This window comes from Macadamia integrifolia, chromosome 2, assembly GCF_013358625.1.
Source record: "Macadamia integrifolia cultivar HAES 741 chromosome 2, SCU_Mint_v3, whole genome shotgun sequence".
NCBI lineage: Eukaryota > Viridiplantae > Streptophyta > Magnoliopsida > Proteales > Proteaceae > Macadamia > Macadamia integrifolia.
The window spans coordinates 25,847,554-25,862,386 of NC_056558.1; the positions used below are offsets into that span (position 1 = coordinate 25,847,554).

The following is a 14,833-nucleotide window of genomic DNA, read 5'->3' on the forward strand; positions in this document are numbered from 1 at the left end:
TTGTAGAAACGACAAAACAAGTTAGACTTGTTTCGTCAAAGTCGTTTATAGAATTGTAAATAGGCATAAATTTTTATTCATGTTTTTATAAACAGGTGAAATAAAACAACTTTATCAAACGCTTTTTAGGTAGTTCTCCATTTCTGGGAACAAGAAAACGCAGAAACGGCATAAATGGAATGTTGTCTAAGGCACCGTTTGATAACGTTTATTCTATTTTTGTGTCTAGAAACAGTATAAACGATTTTAGTAAAACAAAAACAGATTTTTTGGTGTTTGATAAACATGTTTCTCGAATTAAATAAGGTTTGATAGATTCCTTGGGTCGGTGTACGTTTTGCTCGGGAATTTGAAACTTCAATCCCAACAACAATTCAGTAATCGATTCATGAGGGTCTTGAGAGAATTGGAAGAAACCCACAAAGGAATCAATGGATGTGAATTTAAGGCTTCCACTAGCAAAGTAAAAAAATTGATGTATTCATTCTCGTTTCCCTAGAGAATCTTTAAACTTTGGAAAGCATCTAGGTAAGGTAAATGCTAGGTTGGGAGGTGTAACTTTTCATCGGGATCCATCGGTTAATTTTTTGTCTCACAAGTCATTCCAAGAAACAGAAAAACAAGTATGACTTATTTTGTCAAACTCGTTTCTAGACACATAAATAAGTAAGTGGAGTCCTCTATGTTCGCCGAAGTTGATCATATCCCATCGTTTTGGACTCTCTTTTGGTCAATAAGCCATTATGATCATCCTCTGCTCTTCATCTTTTGCAAAACAAACATGCAAGCAACTGATGTTCCTTTCCCAGAAAGTTATCACACCTCAACGCAATAACCTATTCACCAGCATTAATGAACCTACCCTCCGGTGACATGCACTATTCCCAATTGGTTCTAACAACATGCTCGCCATCATTTCATCTACTATCACAGCAGATTACAATGAGAATAACTTCATCGGTGCCATCTTGTTTGCCCAGTACCTCTTTCTATTCTCTACTCATACAAGGCGGCGAATCCCTACCTGATCTTAAGGATAGTAAATCTTTCTTTCATCCTCGGTTCCCACTGGCTTCCAACCAATAGGTTTCCGACTTTGAAACGGCATGCAATAATTACTCTCTCAACCCCTTCATTCGCCCAAGATCTGCTATGATATACTCCTTAGCAAGCCTATCGACTCAAGGAAGTCTATTTAACTTTAGGATGCTAGTGCGAGTTTGGTATTCCCCTTCTGGGGCCCTTGCAATTGTCCTCTTTCAAATGACTAACCTTATGGCAACTCACTCTGTGTGGCATCATCCTTCTACTACATCACCAAGATTGTTCAAGAATGGCGGCTTCCTTTGATCAACCATCTGATGACTTCTCGTTGCATGCCTTTGTTGATCGCCTCGCGGAAGAATTCTCTTCAAAACTGGATTTTCCTAATCTCTAGGGCGCTCTGGTGGATGTATCAAAGTTCTATCTAAATAATGCCTGTTTGGGATTGTAGTTCGCTATAATTGGCAAGGTTCTTGACAAAGTTCGCATCTCCATTTTAGAACTGTGAGCAATGTTCAACAAGGTAGAACATAAAGGTTTCTCAAAAACTTTTAAATTCACTTGGTGGAACACACTTCTGAAGGTTCATCATCAAACTCAAGTCGGCTAAAGACATGCATGTCATACTGCTCTCACAACCATGGTTGTACTTGGGGCACCTTACCATCATGCAATGATGGAACCCGGAAATCTCTCCTACTCAAGTTATTTTTCCACTGATGGTCATTTAGGTGCAGCTGGAACAACTTAACTGGATGTTTTTGAAAAGGATATCTTGCTCTTAGTCTTCTCCAGAGCTGGTAAATGTCTGGAACTGGAAAGCCAATCAGGCTCAGTTACCTTGCCTAAACCTTGTTGCATGAGTTATTATCCCTCTTACTCATAGTCTTCAGAAGGAAGTAGTGGTCAACCTGAGAGCTTCAGGCTCTACCATGGTCCTTTCTCTTATGAGAACATGCCTACTATTGTCTGTCCAAACTATCTTTTGGCATTGACTGCCCTTTCAAACCACATGAAGCATATTTACTTGCTTTGTCAAAGGGTTATATCAACGCAGAAAAAGACCTCCTTCCTGATGTGGCTACTCAACCATGACGCTCCAACCTTCTCACAGAAGTATGCACAATTTATGATGATTTATTTTCCTCAGACACTGTTACTAGTGCAAGAAAGCAAGACTCGATGGATGCCTCCCATGGTTCTAGTCGTGGTAATCCTCCTTGTGCACCAAAACGAAAGTGAGATTTTGCAAGCCATCGTCTGTACAACTTACATCTTGGGGTTGGAACTTCCTATCACATCTTCTAACACTAGAAAGGTGATGCCCAACTTCATTAGGAATAATGCGGTTCATTCCCAAAATGTAGCGCCAATAGGCCGACCAATTTCAACTCTGGTTCCAGTTCTTAGGGGTGAATCTCAGATCATGCCGCTTCTCCAGTCGAATATGATCTTCATCAAAGACCTTTCTCCGAAGGAACAAGTGCAGTCGATTAATATAGTCAGGGGAGTGTGATGGCAAATCAACCAATGAGAGACCCTTTTTTTGTCATATTCCCAGGATGAACGATTTACTCACTGTCTACCCTAAGAAGTGTGGTCATAACACTGAGGATGGAACTAATCTCACTCTACAACTTTTCCCCGAAGGAGATGGTGAGACATCAAAGAAGATCAAATCAGCTTATGATGAGAACCTGATCACTGATATGTCTGTTGACTCTGAGGCTATGGTGGTTGGCCAGACACAGCCACCCGATATGCCATGAAGTGCTTATGCGTCAACTATTGGAGGGTTGGTCAACCCTCGACATGAAGGGAGCTCTGTAAAGTGATCAATAAAACTAGACTAGGTTTGTGCTTTTTATCAAAAACAAAAAAGTCGAGTCCTAGGCTTTATCTTTGCCATAGAATGTCTTATTCCAAATTTGTGTGTTCCCCAGCGGCACATGGGATGGGGGGTATCCTTTTGATGTGGTCAGATGTTTTGGATCTTACTGTTTTATGGCAAAGTAACTAGTGTATGCATGTTCAAGTATTTATTCCTAATCTTAATCAAACTTGGGAATTGACTTTGGTTTACATGGGTTGTGATAGCACTATTAGAAGCTCTCAGTTTGCTTCCCTCTCGCAATTAGCTTCTTTTGTCCAACACCCTTGGATTTTGGCTGATGATTGGAGTTTATATCTCCACATTTCAGGCAAACAGGGAGGATGCCAGCTTATTAATACTCAACTATCACCTTTTAGCAGCTTCTTGAACATAGCATGTCTTTTAGAAATTACCCAGCATGGAACCCAATTTACTTGGAGTAATAAGCAATTTGGTGATAGATGAATCGAGGGTCTTCTGAATCGTTTTCTATCTTGCCCATAATGATTGCGGTTATTCCCCAATGTAATAGCTACCACTGAAGTTTTTCCTAAATCGGACCATAAGCCATTTTGCTTCACACTGATGGCCTATCACCATCAACTCGAAGACCTTTCAGATTTGAAGCTTTTGGACTCTTGAACCCTCATATCAAGAGTGAGTGCAATCGGCATGGAGTAGAATTTAGATCAGGGGATCCCCTTCCTTCCAATTATGTAAAAAGTTGAGAAATCTTCAACAAACCCTGAAGACTTGTAATAGGGAAGAAATTGACAGCATCTTCACTGAGATGGAATCTTTAAAAAATCGAATCAATCAAATGGAACAAGTCCAACCAGAATTTAGAAGCAAACAATGGTTTCTTTAGGAGAAATTCAATTTGGCCAAGCTTTGTAAGATTGCACATCAAGAAGAACTGCTATAGCATAAAAAATCTAGAGACATCTGGGTTAAGTTGGGAGACATGAACACTAGATACTTTCACCTTACCACAGTGAAGAGATGAGCCCATAATGGCATGAAAGTGATCAACTCAAATGGGCTAACTTCCATTGAGGAAGGGGATATTGGTGTAGCTTTTAACTCTTATTTTCAGGATCATTACACCTCTCAACATTCTTTCATAGGGGAAGCTTATCTTGACCCAATCAGGGAAAGAGTGTCTGCACAAGATAACCAATCCTTGCCTATGCCTGTTATAAATGAGGATATTCATTCAACATTTATTGTTACCTACACAAAAAGTTTCGGGACCTGACGGTTTCTCAAGTCCTTTGTATCACCAATCTTGGTAGGTCATCGCTCAAAAAGTCAATGCATGTGTCAAGGAATTTTTCCACACATCTACTCTCCACCTTCCACTAAATTTTGCTTATATTGCTTTAATTTCCAAGTTGGATCACCCAACATCAGTCTCATAATTCCGCTCTATAAGCTTACAGGAAATGATTTCTTACAAAATCATTTTCCGTATCATGGTTAATTGGCTACGCCCAATCCTAAACCGTATAATCTTTATTACTCAAAATGGCTTTCTTAAAGGGTGGCATATTCTGGACAATGTCCTCATTTGCAACGAGCTCTTGCACAAGATCTCATTTACTCGAAGAGGACATCATGGGTTGTTCTCCCTCAAAATCGATATGCTAAAAGCATATGATTGAGTGGAATGGAGTTTTCTTCCTAGAACTCTCATCGCCTTTGGTTTTGATTCTAGTCGGGTCAATCAAGTCATGTTATGTGTGAAGTCCTCAATTTAGTGTTCTTCTGAATGGTACTCTACTTCATCAATTCAAGCCATCTCGTGGACTTCGTTAGGGCAACCCCCTTTCCCCATATCTTGTTGTCCTCTGTGCTGAGGTTCTATCAACACACCTAGCCATTGCAAGCTGCAATCAGATCTTGAGGGGGGTTCCAACTTTGTAGGAGGGGGGAACATATCACGCATTTGGCTTTCGCTGATGAGCTGGTTTTCTTTGGCAAAGCTTCAATGGCAGAGGCTCGTGTGTTACAAGGATTTCTCGACCGCTATTGCCATCATTCGGGGTAGGCAATCAATCAGTCCAAATCCTGTGCAAAATTCAGCCCCGATGTTGATGTTTTTACTAAGTGCCAATTAAGGGATTTTTTCCATATCACACTGACTTCGACTTTTGATATTTATTTAGGAATCTCGTTCTTCAGTGAGAAGTTGACAAAAAATCATTGTTCAGCCATATTCCAAAGAATCTCGACACGATTGCAACATTGAAAGACACAATTTTTATCTCCTGTAGGTAAAGTGGTTCTAGTGCAATCCTCCCTCTCTGCCTTACCTCAATATACCATGTCATGCTTCAAATTGATTGCTTCAGTGCTCAAGCAAATAGACTCGAAGTGTAGGGATTTCTATTAGTCTAATGGGGTCTTAAAACAAGTCTCTACTATCAGCTGATACATCATCTGCCAACCTAAACGTGAAGGATGCCTCAATATCAAACAACCACACGCCCAAAACTTTGCATTGCTTGCAAAAAAATGGATGGGAACTCCTCTAATTTGCTGCATCCCTCTAGAGCTCTTTAATGAAACAGAAATACTTCCCAAACAAAACACATCATTTTTCTCGGCCAATTGTCCTTCCATCGCCTCTTAGGGATGGAAATTTGTGTGTTCTTTAAGAGACCTTCTTCTCCAGGGTTCCTTCTTCATTGTTGGGGATGGTATAATAATTAACCCTTGGATGGACTTCTGGATTCCAAATTCCCTCTAAGTGTTGCATCTTTCCCACTCCTTACTTCTACTCCAAATTGGGTTGCTCAACTTTTTGACCTGACGACTAGAAACTAAAACAAAGATTTGATTTTTCATTGGTGGACCCCAGACATAGCCTCCGCCATTCACTCAATCCCAATTCATATCTTCCCCATCCCATATAAGCTAGTTTGGTCTCTCACTCACAATGAAAAGTTCTCAGTAGCTTCGGCTTACAATCTCATTACCCTTGGAATCACAACCAATAGAACTCCACATGGCTTCATCTTTGGAAAACTCCTACAACAACTAAAATCTAACACCTTCTTTGGAAAATTGTCCATAGGAAACTTCCACTTCCAGATGTTCTTTGCTCACATGGGATCAATATCTCTCCTCTTTCTCAATTGTCTCTCTTTTGAGTAGAGTATAGATCATCCCTTTTTTGAATGCTCTTGCTCCAGGAATGTTTGGATGTTGGTCTACCACCTTATCAATATTGAAGTTGGGACTACATTCACAGATCTTTTGAACTTGCATTGTCTCTTGCCCCATCACACTTGGCTTTCTTCCCAGCGTTCGACACTGTTTTGCTCTAATGTGTGGTCAATTTGGGTTGCCAACTAGGATTGTATTTATCGCCAAGTGCCTTGTTCTTCTCCAACAGTGATCAGGCGTGCTATTTCTCTAACTAGGGATTTTCTCAAAACCCTTCACTCTACCAACACACTTCAAACACAAGTTGTGTATTGGAGTCCACCTATAGGCTCATTGAAGATCAATGTTGATGGGGCCAGCAAAGGTAACCCGGGAGCCACAGCAATTGTCTGAATTTGCAGAAATTCTGATGCTTTGGTCCTTGGACGATTCTTACATGGGATTAGATCCTCCTTTGCTCTAGTTGTAGAAGCTCTTGCTGTTCGACATGCACTTATCTAGGTACTGCACACTGTTGTTGATAATTTTCAGATTGAAGGGGATAACTTGCTCGTCATCAATCTCTTGAATGGTGAATCAGTTTCTTACCTGTGGCGCATTTCTCATATCATTGAAGACTGCTCTTAGCTGGCTACTTTTTTTCGGACGTTTCTTTCCATCATACCCTTCGTGTGGGTAATTCGATAGCCGATCTATTGGCTACTTCAGCTGCCACCACCCAAGCCCCTCTTCTTTTGTTCTTTACCCCACATCTTTCTCTGTATCATCTCTTATTTGCGGACTATAATGGAACATTGTTTCCTCGTTATTAACAAAGTCCTTTTACCAAAAAAAAAAAAAAACATAAATAAGCATAAATTTGTATGTATGTTTAAAAAAATAGGTGAAACGAAACATGTTTATCAAACAGTTTTTGGAGTATTTTTCCTCTCGCATGGAAAAATGGATAAATATGTTTCTGAAACATTATCAAATGGTACCTTATACTTGTTTCACTGTTTCTAAGAATTTGGCCAAATCATTGAGGAAAATTCGATAAAAAAATCGCTCAAATGTTAGGGTAAAGTCCTCTCAAACTCACACGTCTCTTCTCAACCCACAAGTCCCCTGCTTTGCAACTCGATGAACAATAGTGCTCTTCAAAAGAGCGCTTGAACCCTAGTCTGCAACTCATGGAAGGGGATGCTGCAACTCTCTTTCGTGGTGCACAGAGCGATCTCTGCAAAGATCCGATTGCAAGGCTAGCTCCTTCGGTGCAGCGAACGAATTCCCATGTTCGTCTTCTAGATTTGAAGCTTCTCAGGGAATCCTCACTGCCATTACTGAAACCCTTAGGTAAGCATTGAAATTACTTTGATTTTTCTGAAACCCTTAGGGCTTTGGTATTGTTTTTTTAATGTGCAATGTACAGTAGGGCTTCGATTTGGATTTTACAAACCCTTGTAGAGAGCTACAGCTGGAAGGATTGAAAAAGAAAAAGCAAAATTGCTATCCTTTTGCTTTCTTGTTCTCTGTCCTCTTTACTAGCTGAAATGTGTTTGATATTATATTGTACTTGCATTTTAGTGCTCCTGTTCTTTGAAGATTCTCAAATTGTACACACCCACCTGCTTCAACTATCCTTCTATGGCTATTATTTGTCCTCAACTTGCCCAATTCAAGGTGGTACCCACCCTTTGTACTACTCACACTCATCTATTGTTGCCACTGTTGCATCTAGAGTCCGATAACATTGATTTTTTTTTTTGTTTTATGCCACTCTTTTTAGTTTTTGCTGTTCAATTTAGGTTGTGCAGGATTTGATGGATTTTAATAAACCAAACTAGGTTCTACAGTGTCCAATTTGTCAGTAAAAAACAATGAGATTTCTTCTTATTGGGATGTAACTTATTAATTTCATGTGAACGGATAGATCCTGTTGGTATGTAGCTTATAATTGTCATGAGAGCAGCTTGATTTTGTCTCTCAAGGAGTTTCATGGGCTTTAATTACTTCTTTTGCTATTGGATATCTGTTGCATCCTCTTTGGATGCTCTTGCTCATTTCCAGTAATGTTGGGTTTCTCTCCCTCCCAATGCTATCAAACTGAAGTTTTAGCCAGTCTTTGGCAATACTGGGCCAGTATCACTGCAGAGCTAAAGGTGCAAATTGATGGTTCAGAGATAAAAAAGAGATTTACTATCACTGCAGAGCTAAAGGTGAAAAATTGATGGTTCAGAGACTTCTTGGTAGATGCTATTCTTGATGTTTGATGTGGTTCACCCTATTCGTAAATTGCTACTACATTCGAGGTGGTCTTTGGAGATACATGCATCTCATTACAAGTATATAGTCTCATTAATATCAGTGGGAATGTTTTTCTTGGGAGAGTTCCCATTATTGTAATATGTCATTGAAAATGGGTGGTTGTTGTCATTTTTTTTATACTTTATGGTTGTACAAAAAACGATCTGAGAAACAGGTTTATCAAACACCAAAAAATGGAAGGATGAGGGAGGGGATTGTGATGGGGAGCCCCAAAAAAAATTGAAATAGACACAAGAGCAGCAGAAATAATAGGGTTTGGGGTTTGCACATTTTGCGCAACAATTACCTAACTATTGTTTGCAAACATGGAGGGATGATTATGTTGTGGTAAAACCCACAGGTTGGGGGTTGTTGCCTCGGAGCACCTTTCAAGAAGTCCATAAAGGGTGGGTGATGTAGATAAATCACTTGAGCTTATTTTATTGCAAATAAGCCTTGAGTTGTGTTATATATATATTGGGCCTTTGATCTCATGTGTTTTCTTTGAAATGGGCCTCTTTAATGGACCTAAAATATGGGTAAAGATAAGAAAATGAGATTTAATTTATTAGTTTAATTTGTTGTTATTTAATTCAATAAAGGCTCATTAGACTATTGGTTGGTTGTAAAGTCCTATATGGACTATTAGTTAGTCAGTTAGTTAGTCCTACTCCATGTTGGAGTCATAAAGTCAAGTCCTAGTCTTAGTTTGAATTTCTAGTTGTTGTAGGAGTGTCTAGTCCTATTGGGAAAATAGCTCCTAGTAGTAGTTTGATTGCTATTCTGCCCTCTATAAATAGAGGAGCCTATGTACTCATAATGACAGATTTGAATAAAGAAAATTGCAGTTATTATATTAAAACAACTGAGATAGTTGTGGGTGAGAAGCCCTGGCCGAGACTGCCACTCCTCCCCCACTTTCCCTTTTTTTTTTCTTTGTTTAATCTTTCTATTTTCATTCTTAATTGCTGCTATTTATGTTTATCGTTGCTATGAGTATTAAAGAAGTTCAAATCTGTCTAAGCATTAAAAACCAGAATCGATCAGCCAAAGAGTTCCTATTCTTGAAGCCAATCGACCCACATTGCTGCCCAAGTCTGAGATCTATTTTGCAAATCCTTTTGGGGATTGGTTCTACACTTTTAGAAGATCAATCGATCATCTCTTGAAGACCATCTGACGTCGACCAGCTATTATGAAGAATCTTGAAGTTTTCTTTCTCCTAGGTCAGAAAAATCAAAAAAACTTGTAACTTCACAACCAACCATCATAATCCTCTCAACTTTGGGGGTTTTTGTACCCTCTCTAAGGACTATCTACGCCCAAGAGTGCAACTCAATCAGACTCTTACAGGCTTCGTCGCACCTCTCTCTCTTCAGCTCTATAACATGTCTTTCTCTCTCCTATTGGGTTGGGTTTTGAGTTGGTTTTGCTCCTGTATGGGTATTGTATCCGTGGGGGTTTATTTGATGGTCTTATTTCTTTGTTTCCTACTCATATTTGTATTGTTTGGGGTTATAAACTGCTGGGGTAGTTTCTTGTAATCTACTCCTGCATTAGTGAGAGTGATGAAGCTTGCGACAGTTGAGACACAGGGAGAAGAGCTCATACTTGAATTCAACAATTGCCCATTCGCTATTAGGTCTTTTGATTCTTAAAGTAAGACTAACATATCTTTTCTCTTTTAAAGAGTTTTTTTACACAGGCAATGCTAGGTTCAAGACCTAAGTCAGAGAAGTCGAGATTGATTTCAAGGACACGTCCCACACAGGAAACAACAAGGTGAACATCAATGGCAATGAAGCAATCGGCAAGGATCTTAAGAACATTCATCCATTAAAGGGACAAACTCATCTCTTTGTTGGAGTTGCTTGAGTCCAGTTCATGCAATCCAAGTCGGATAATAGAATCATCAAATCACCAAGAGGAGGCAGAGAAAACACTATTACAATCATCTTCGGTCAGGAACTCAGAGAAGAAAAACCCTCATAAAAAACAGATGAGCAACGCTCCCAAAGTGTCCCAAGAGAGACAAGGAAATCACAGTCTTTCTCCACTTGGTTTCAGACACCCTATCACCAAGTTGAAGGGTAAGGGAGGACACGTAAAGGAAGAGGAGAGGCTTTCCTTGTTGTAAATTATCATCATCCCAAGGATGTTGGATAGGATGGCAAAGAAAGAAAGTGTTTGAAGTGTTTTCACCGAAATAAGTGAAATAGCTCTCCAACTATTTCACTAATTTAAGATGAAATTGATTTAAAATTTTCATGAATAAGGTGAACAGTATTTGTTCAATTTATGATCCCATGAAATATTTCATGAAATCATACTTAAGAGAGCCTAAGAAGAGTATCCCAAACGTAATATTTCAAACGTGAGGTACTTTAGATTTAGTTTCTCTACATGTTAGGTACCTCAAGTATACTTCACCCAAAAAGAGTATCCCAAACTAAGAGTGTCAATTCGATATTAATACCATATATCGACATTGAAACCATACCGAATTATGTACCAAAATTGTATTGAAGGAGATTTGGTATGGTATCAGTATGACAAAATGGTATTTTGTTAGTATTGTGCTGTATCGATATTTAAGACAAAACCATTTGGTATGTATCGAACCATATCGAAATACCAAAAATTGTACCAGAATACCGAATTATCAAATATATATATTGCATAAAAAGGCAAAAAATGTCGAAAATATTGTACCAAAACCGTATTTATACTGAATAAAATCATATTTACACTGAATAAAAACTTACCAAGCCGGTATAATATCAATATTGAAATTGAGGCATTGTTCTCAATACAATACAATTTTGATATTGACTCTTTGTCTACTGTACCATACTAAAACTATACTAATTGACACTCTTATCCTAGATGTACTTTTTCGAAGGTGAGGTACCTCATAATACATATACAATTTCTATACTTCAACTATAATTTAAGTTTTACTTTTTTTAAAGGAAATTAAGGATACCTGGTTGCCCACTCCATGTTCAGACACAGGATGCCATGACAAGGTTCCCTTCCACCATTTGGTTGGATGTTTTCACATATGTGTGTCAATCGATCGGGCCGGGCCTATGTCAGTCGGGCCTATACCCTTGCACTATGACCTACCTATTTGAGGAATGAGTCGGTCTCATGATGAGCTCGGTCAAGTTCCAGGCTTTAATCGGGTTATAATCAGGCCTTAAATGTGTAATGTACCAATAAAGCCTTAAATGGTCTTTAATTGTCCAAGATTTAAGAAACTTAATTTATTTTATTAAATCATCAACAATAGATAAAGATATTACACTTACTTACATTCGATAATTTATAAAATATCAATATATACCCTGTTCTATCCAAAGATCGGACTAAATGTGTCAAGCCGAGTCGGCTCGTAAACAGGCTTGGCCAGTTGGTACCTATCAGCCTTTTACCCCTAGCACTGTGTACTATATGTTTATAGACCCAACGCATTTAATAATTGGTGCAAGCTGAGCCAGTATTTAAATTGTAGGTCTGGTCGATCGATTCGATGCGAACTTAGAATTGACACCTCTACTTGCACCGACTTAGGTATTGACACAGTAACCACGTGACCAGTTAGCATTCTTTCTCACTTTCTCTAATTATTCTGACAGTCAAAAGGCCCTAAGCCAAGCCAAGCCAAGCCAAGCCAAGCCTGAGCCCTGAGGTAGTCCTAAACTTCAAAGAATCTCTAGGCTCGGCTCTCTCTCTCAGTTCTTCCCTGCCCTCTGTGTCTCACACCCTTTGGGCTGCAACGCTTTTCCTCTCTCTCTCTGCGTTTGTTGGATATTTTTTTGTCTGCCACGAAATTTAGGGTTTTGAGATTTGAATTTCCTACCATGGGTTCGCTGAGATTATCACTTTGAACGCCCTCTCTCATCTCGTTTAGGCTCTTTAGGGTTTTCTCTCCTTCATTTTTGTTTAGGTCCTTGAGGGTTTTCTCTCCCACCGCCTACCTTGCCGTTTTGCTCTCTCAGCTGGTCACTGTTAGTCCACGGAACACATCGACACAGGTACAATGCCTCTCTCTGCTTTTGCTTCTGCTGCCCTAATCGGTATCTCAGCTTTTATTTGTGAAATGCTACAACTTATTACAGGAGGTAACTCTCTGCACCTCTCTTCTCCAACGAAGATGATGCTACCTCCCTTCTCCATCTTCGTCTCCAGTTGACGGTGCGGGAACCTCGAATGGAAATCCAGCTGCTGCAACTCTCCTTCGCGGTGCACAGAGCGATCTCTGCAAGCGATCCGACTACAAGGTGAGCTCATTCGGTGCAGTGAACGAATTGCGTAGTTTGTCTCCCACATTCGAAGATTCTCAGGGAATTCTCGCTGCCATTACTGAAACCCCTAGGTAAGCATTGAAATTATTTCGATTTCTGAAACCTCTAGGGCTTCGGTATTTTCCAATGTGCAATGTACAGTAGGGCTTCGATTTGGATTTTACAAACCCTTGCAGCTCTCTACGGCTGAAAGGATTGAAAAAGAAAAAGTCGAATTGCTATTCTTTTGCTTTCTCTTTCTCTGTCCTCTTTACTAGGTTAAATGTGTTTGATATTATATTGTGCTTGCATTTTAGTGCTCCTGTTCTTTGAAGATTCTCAAATTGTAAACATCCACCTGCTTCAACTATCCTTCTCTGGCTATTATTTGTCCTCAAGTTGCCCAATTCAAAGTGGTACCCACACTTTGTATTGCGCACACTCGTCTGTTGTTGCCACTGTTGCATCTAGAGTCTGGGAACATTGAATTTTTGTTTTATGCCCACTTTTTTCGGTATTTGCTGCTCAATTTATGATGTGCAGGATTTGATGGATGTTAATAAACAAACCAACTAATGTAAGACTAAGTTTGAAAACTCAAACTAATCCAACTGCAGGAACTTTTAATCAGAAGAACAACCAAAACCACCTAATAGTAAACAGCAACAACAATCCAGAATAATCAGTCAACAGTCCTTAGAACCCAGAATTATCAAACTCAGAATCTGGAATTTTGAGAGTAGAGTTTGCACTAACAAATAGGATATCCAGTAACAGAAATAGAGTATGAATAAAATATGATCAAAGCCAAAACACACCAGAATAGACAACTCAAATCAAGCCCAACTAAAAAGGAAACTAATGAAAATGGAAACTAACTAGTAATCCCGTATTCAATCTTAGACCCTCCCTTTTAGACCCATAAAAGTGGTCTATTACACTCAAAACACATGGGATCAAAGGCCCAATATGTATGGAACCCAACCCTAAGCTTATTCCTAATAAAACAAGCCTATTTTGATAATTAATCTGCATCAACTCTCCCCATCTTGAAAAAATTCGTCCTCGAATTTTGCAGTGATAAGGAGGAAACAACATGTGCGTAGCAGCTTTAACCATTCCCAAACAAAATTTTGGTTGCTTGTAGACTTTTGGAAGGTAGTCTTCAAGGTGTGGAGCTTTCTCTTCAAAGAACCATGATGGCATAACAAACTCTATATGCTCAACCTCTGAATCAATACCAACTGTGAGTGTCGTGTGCATAGAGTCGTCAATGTTGGTAACCTTCTCATCAAGGATTGGAGGAACAATCTCTTCCTTTTCATCATGAGTCTTAAAGACTTGTTGTGGAGTTCTTTCAATCACTACCTCATCTTCCACATCTTTAGTCTTACCTATTATGCTCTCTTCAACGTAGAATCCTTCACTGGAGTCTTCTTCCATGGTTTCAATCTTGTCTACTATGCTCTCTTCAATGTAGAACTCTTCAGTTGAATCTTCTATCTCTTGACCTTCTGTCTTTGAAGCTTCAAGAACCATCTCTTCAATGTGAACCTTGACTTCAAGTTCTTTTGGTTTGAATAGAGGTATCTTCACTTCACATAAAAGAGTTGTGGCTCTTGGGGGTATTGAAATGTTAGGTTTAGTGGCTGAAAAATTCTTCTTGACCTCCCTAGCTTGGTAACCAAACCTTCTACCTGGCTGTGCCAGAAGTTCCTCTGCTTGAAGAGCCTTCTCAAAGCAATCTCTCACTGTATACACATCATCAACACCAATTTCTCTCTTAATTTCAGCTCGTAATCCCAGTCGAAACCGAGATAACAGTTGCCTTTCATTCTCCCTTATGCCTGTACGAGAATAAAGTGCGTCAAACTTGTTCATATACTCGGCAACAGTCATAAACCCTTGACGAAGAGAGTCTAGCTGGTCTTGTATGCGAGCTCTGAAGTTGCGTGGCAAGTATTTATCTGATAACTCAAGCTTCATCTCTTCCCAACTAGTAGGTTCTCTACCACGGTCTTCCAACTCTAGCTCATAGGTCCTCCACCACTCACGAGCAGTCCCAACTAGCTTAGCACGAGCTAGTTTCATCTTCCGTTCTTCAGGTAACTCATAATAGTCAAAATAGTCGTCTAGTGCCACTACCCAATCATAGAACAATTGGGGGTCA

The 14,833-nt window shown here is 39.4% G+C and overlaps 1 long non-coding RNA gene across 1 annotated transcript; it reads left to right on the top strand.

Moving 5' to 3' along the window:
* Window positions 1-12,120: 12,120 nt before the first annotated feature.
* On the top strand, window positions 12,121-12,746 carry LOC122072277. Its single transcript, XR_006138371.1, has 2 exons — window positions 12,121-12,414; window positions 12,499-12,746. It is a non-coding gene; the product is annotated as an uncharacterized LOC122072277 (long non-coding RNA).
* Window positions 12,747-14,833: the final 2,087 nt, after the last annotated feature.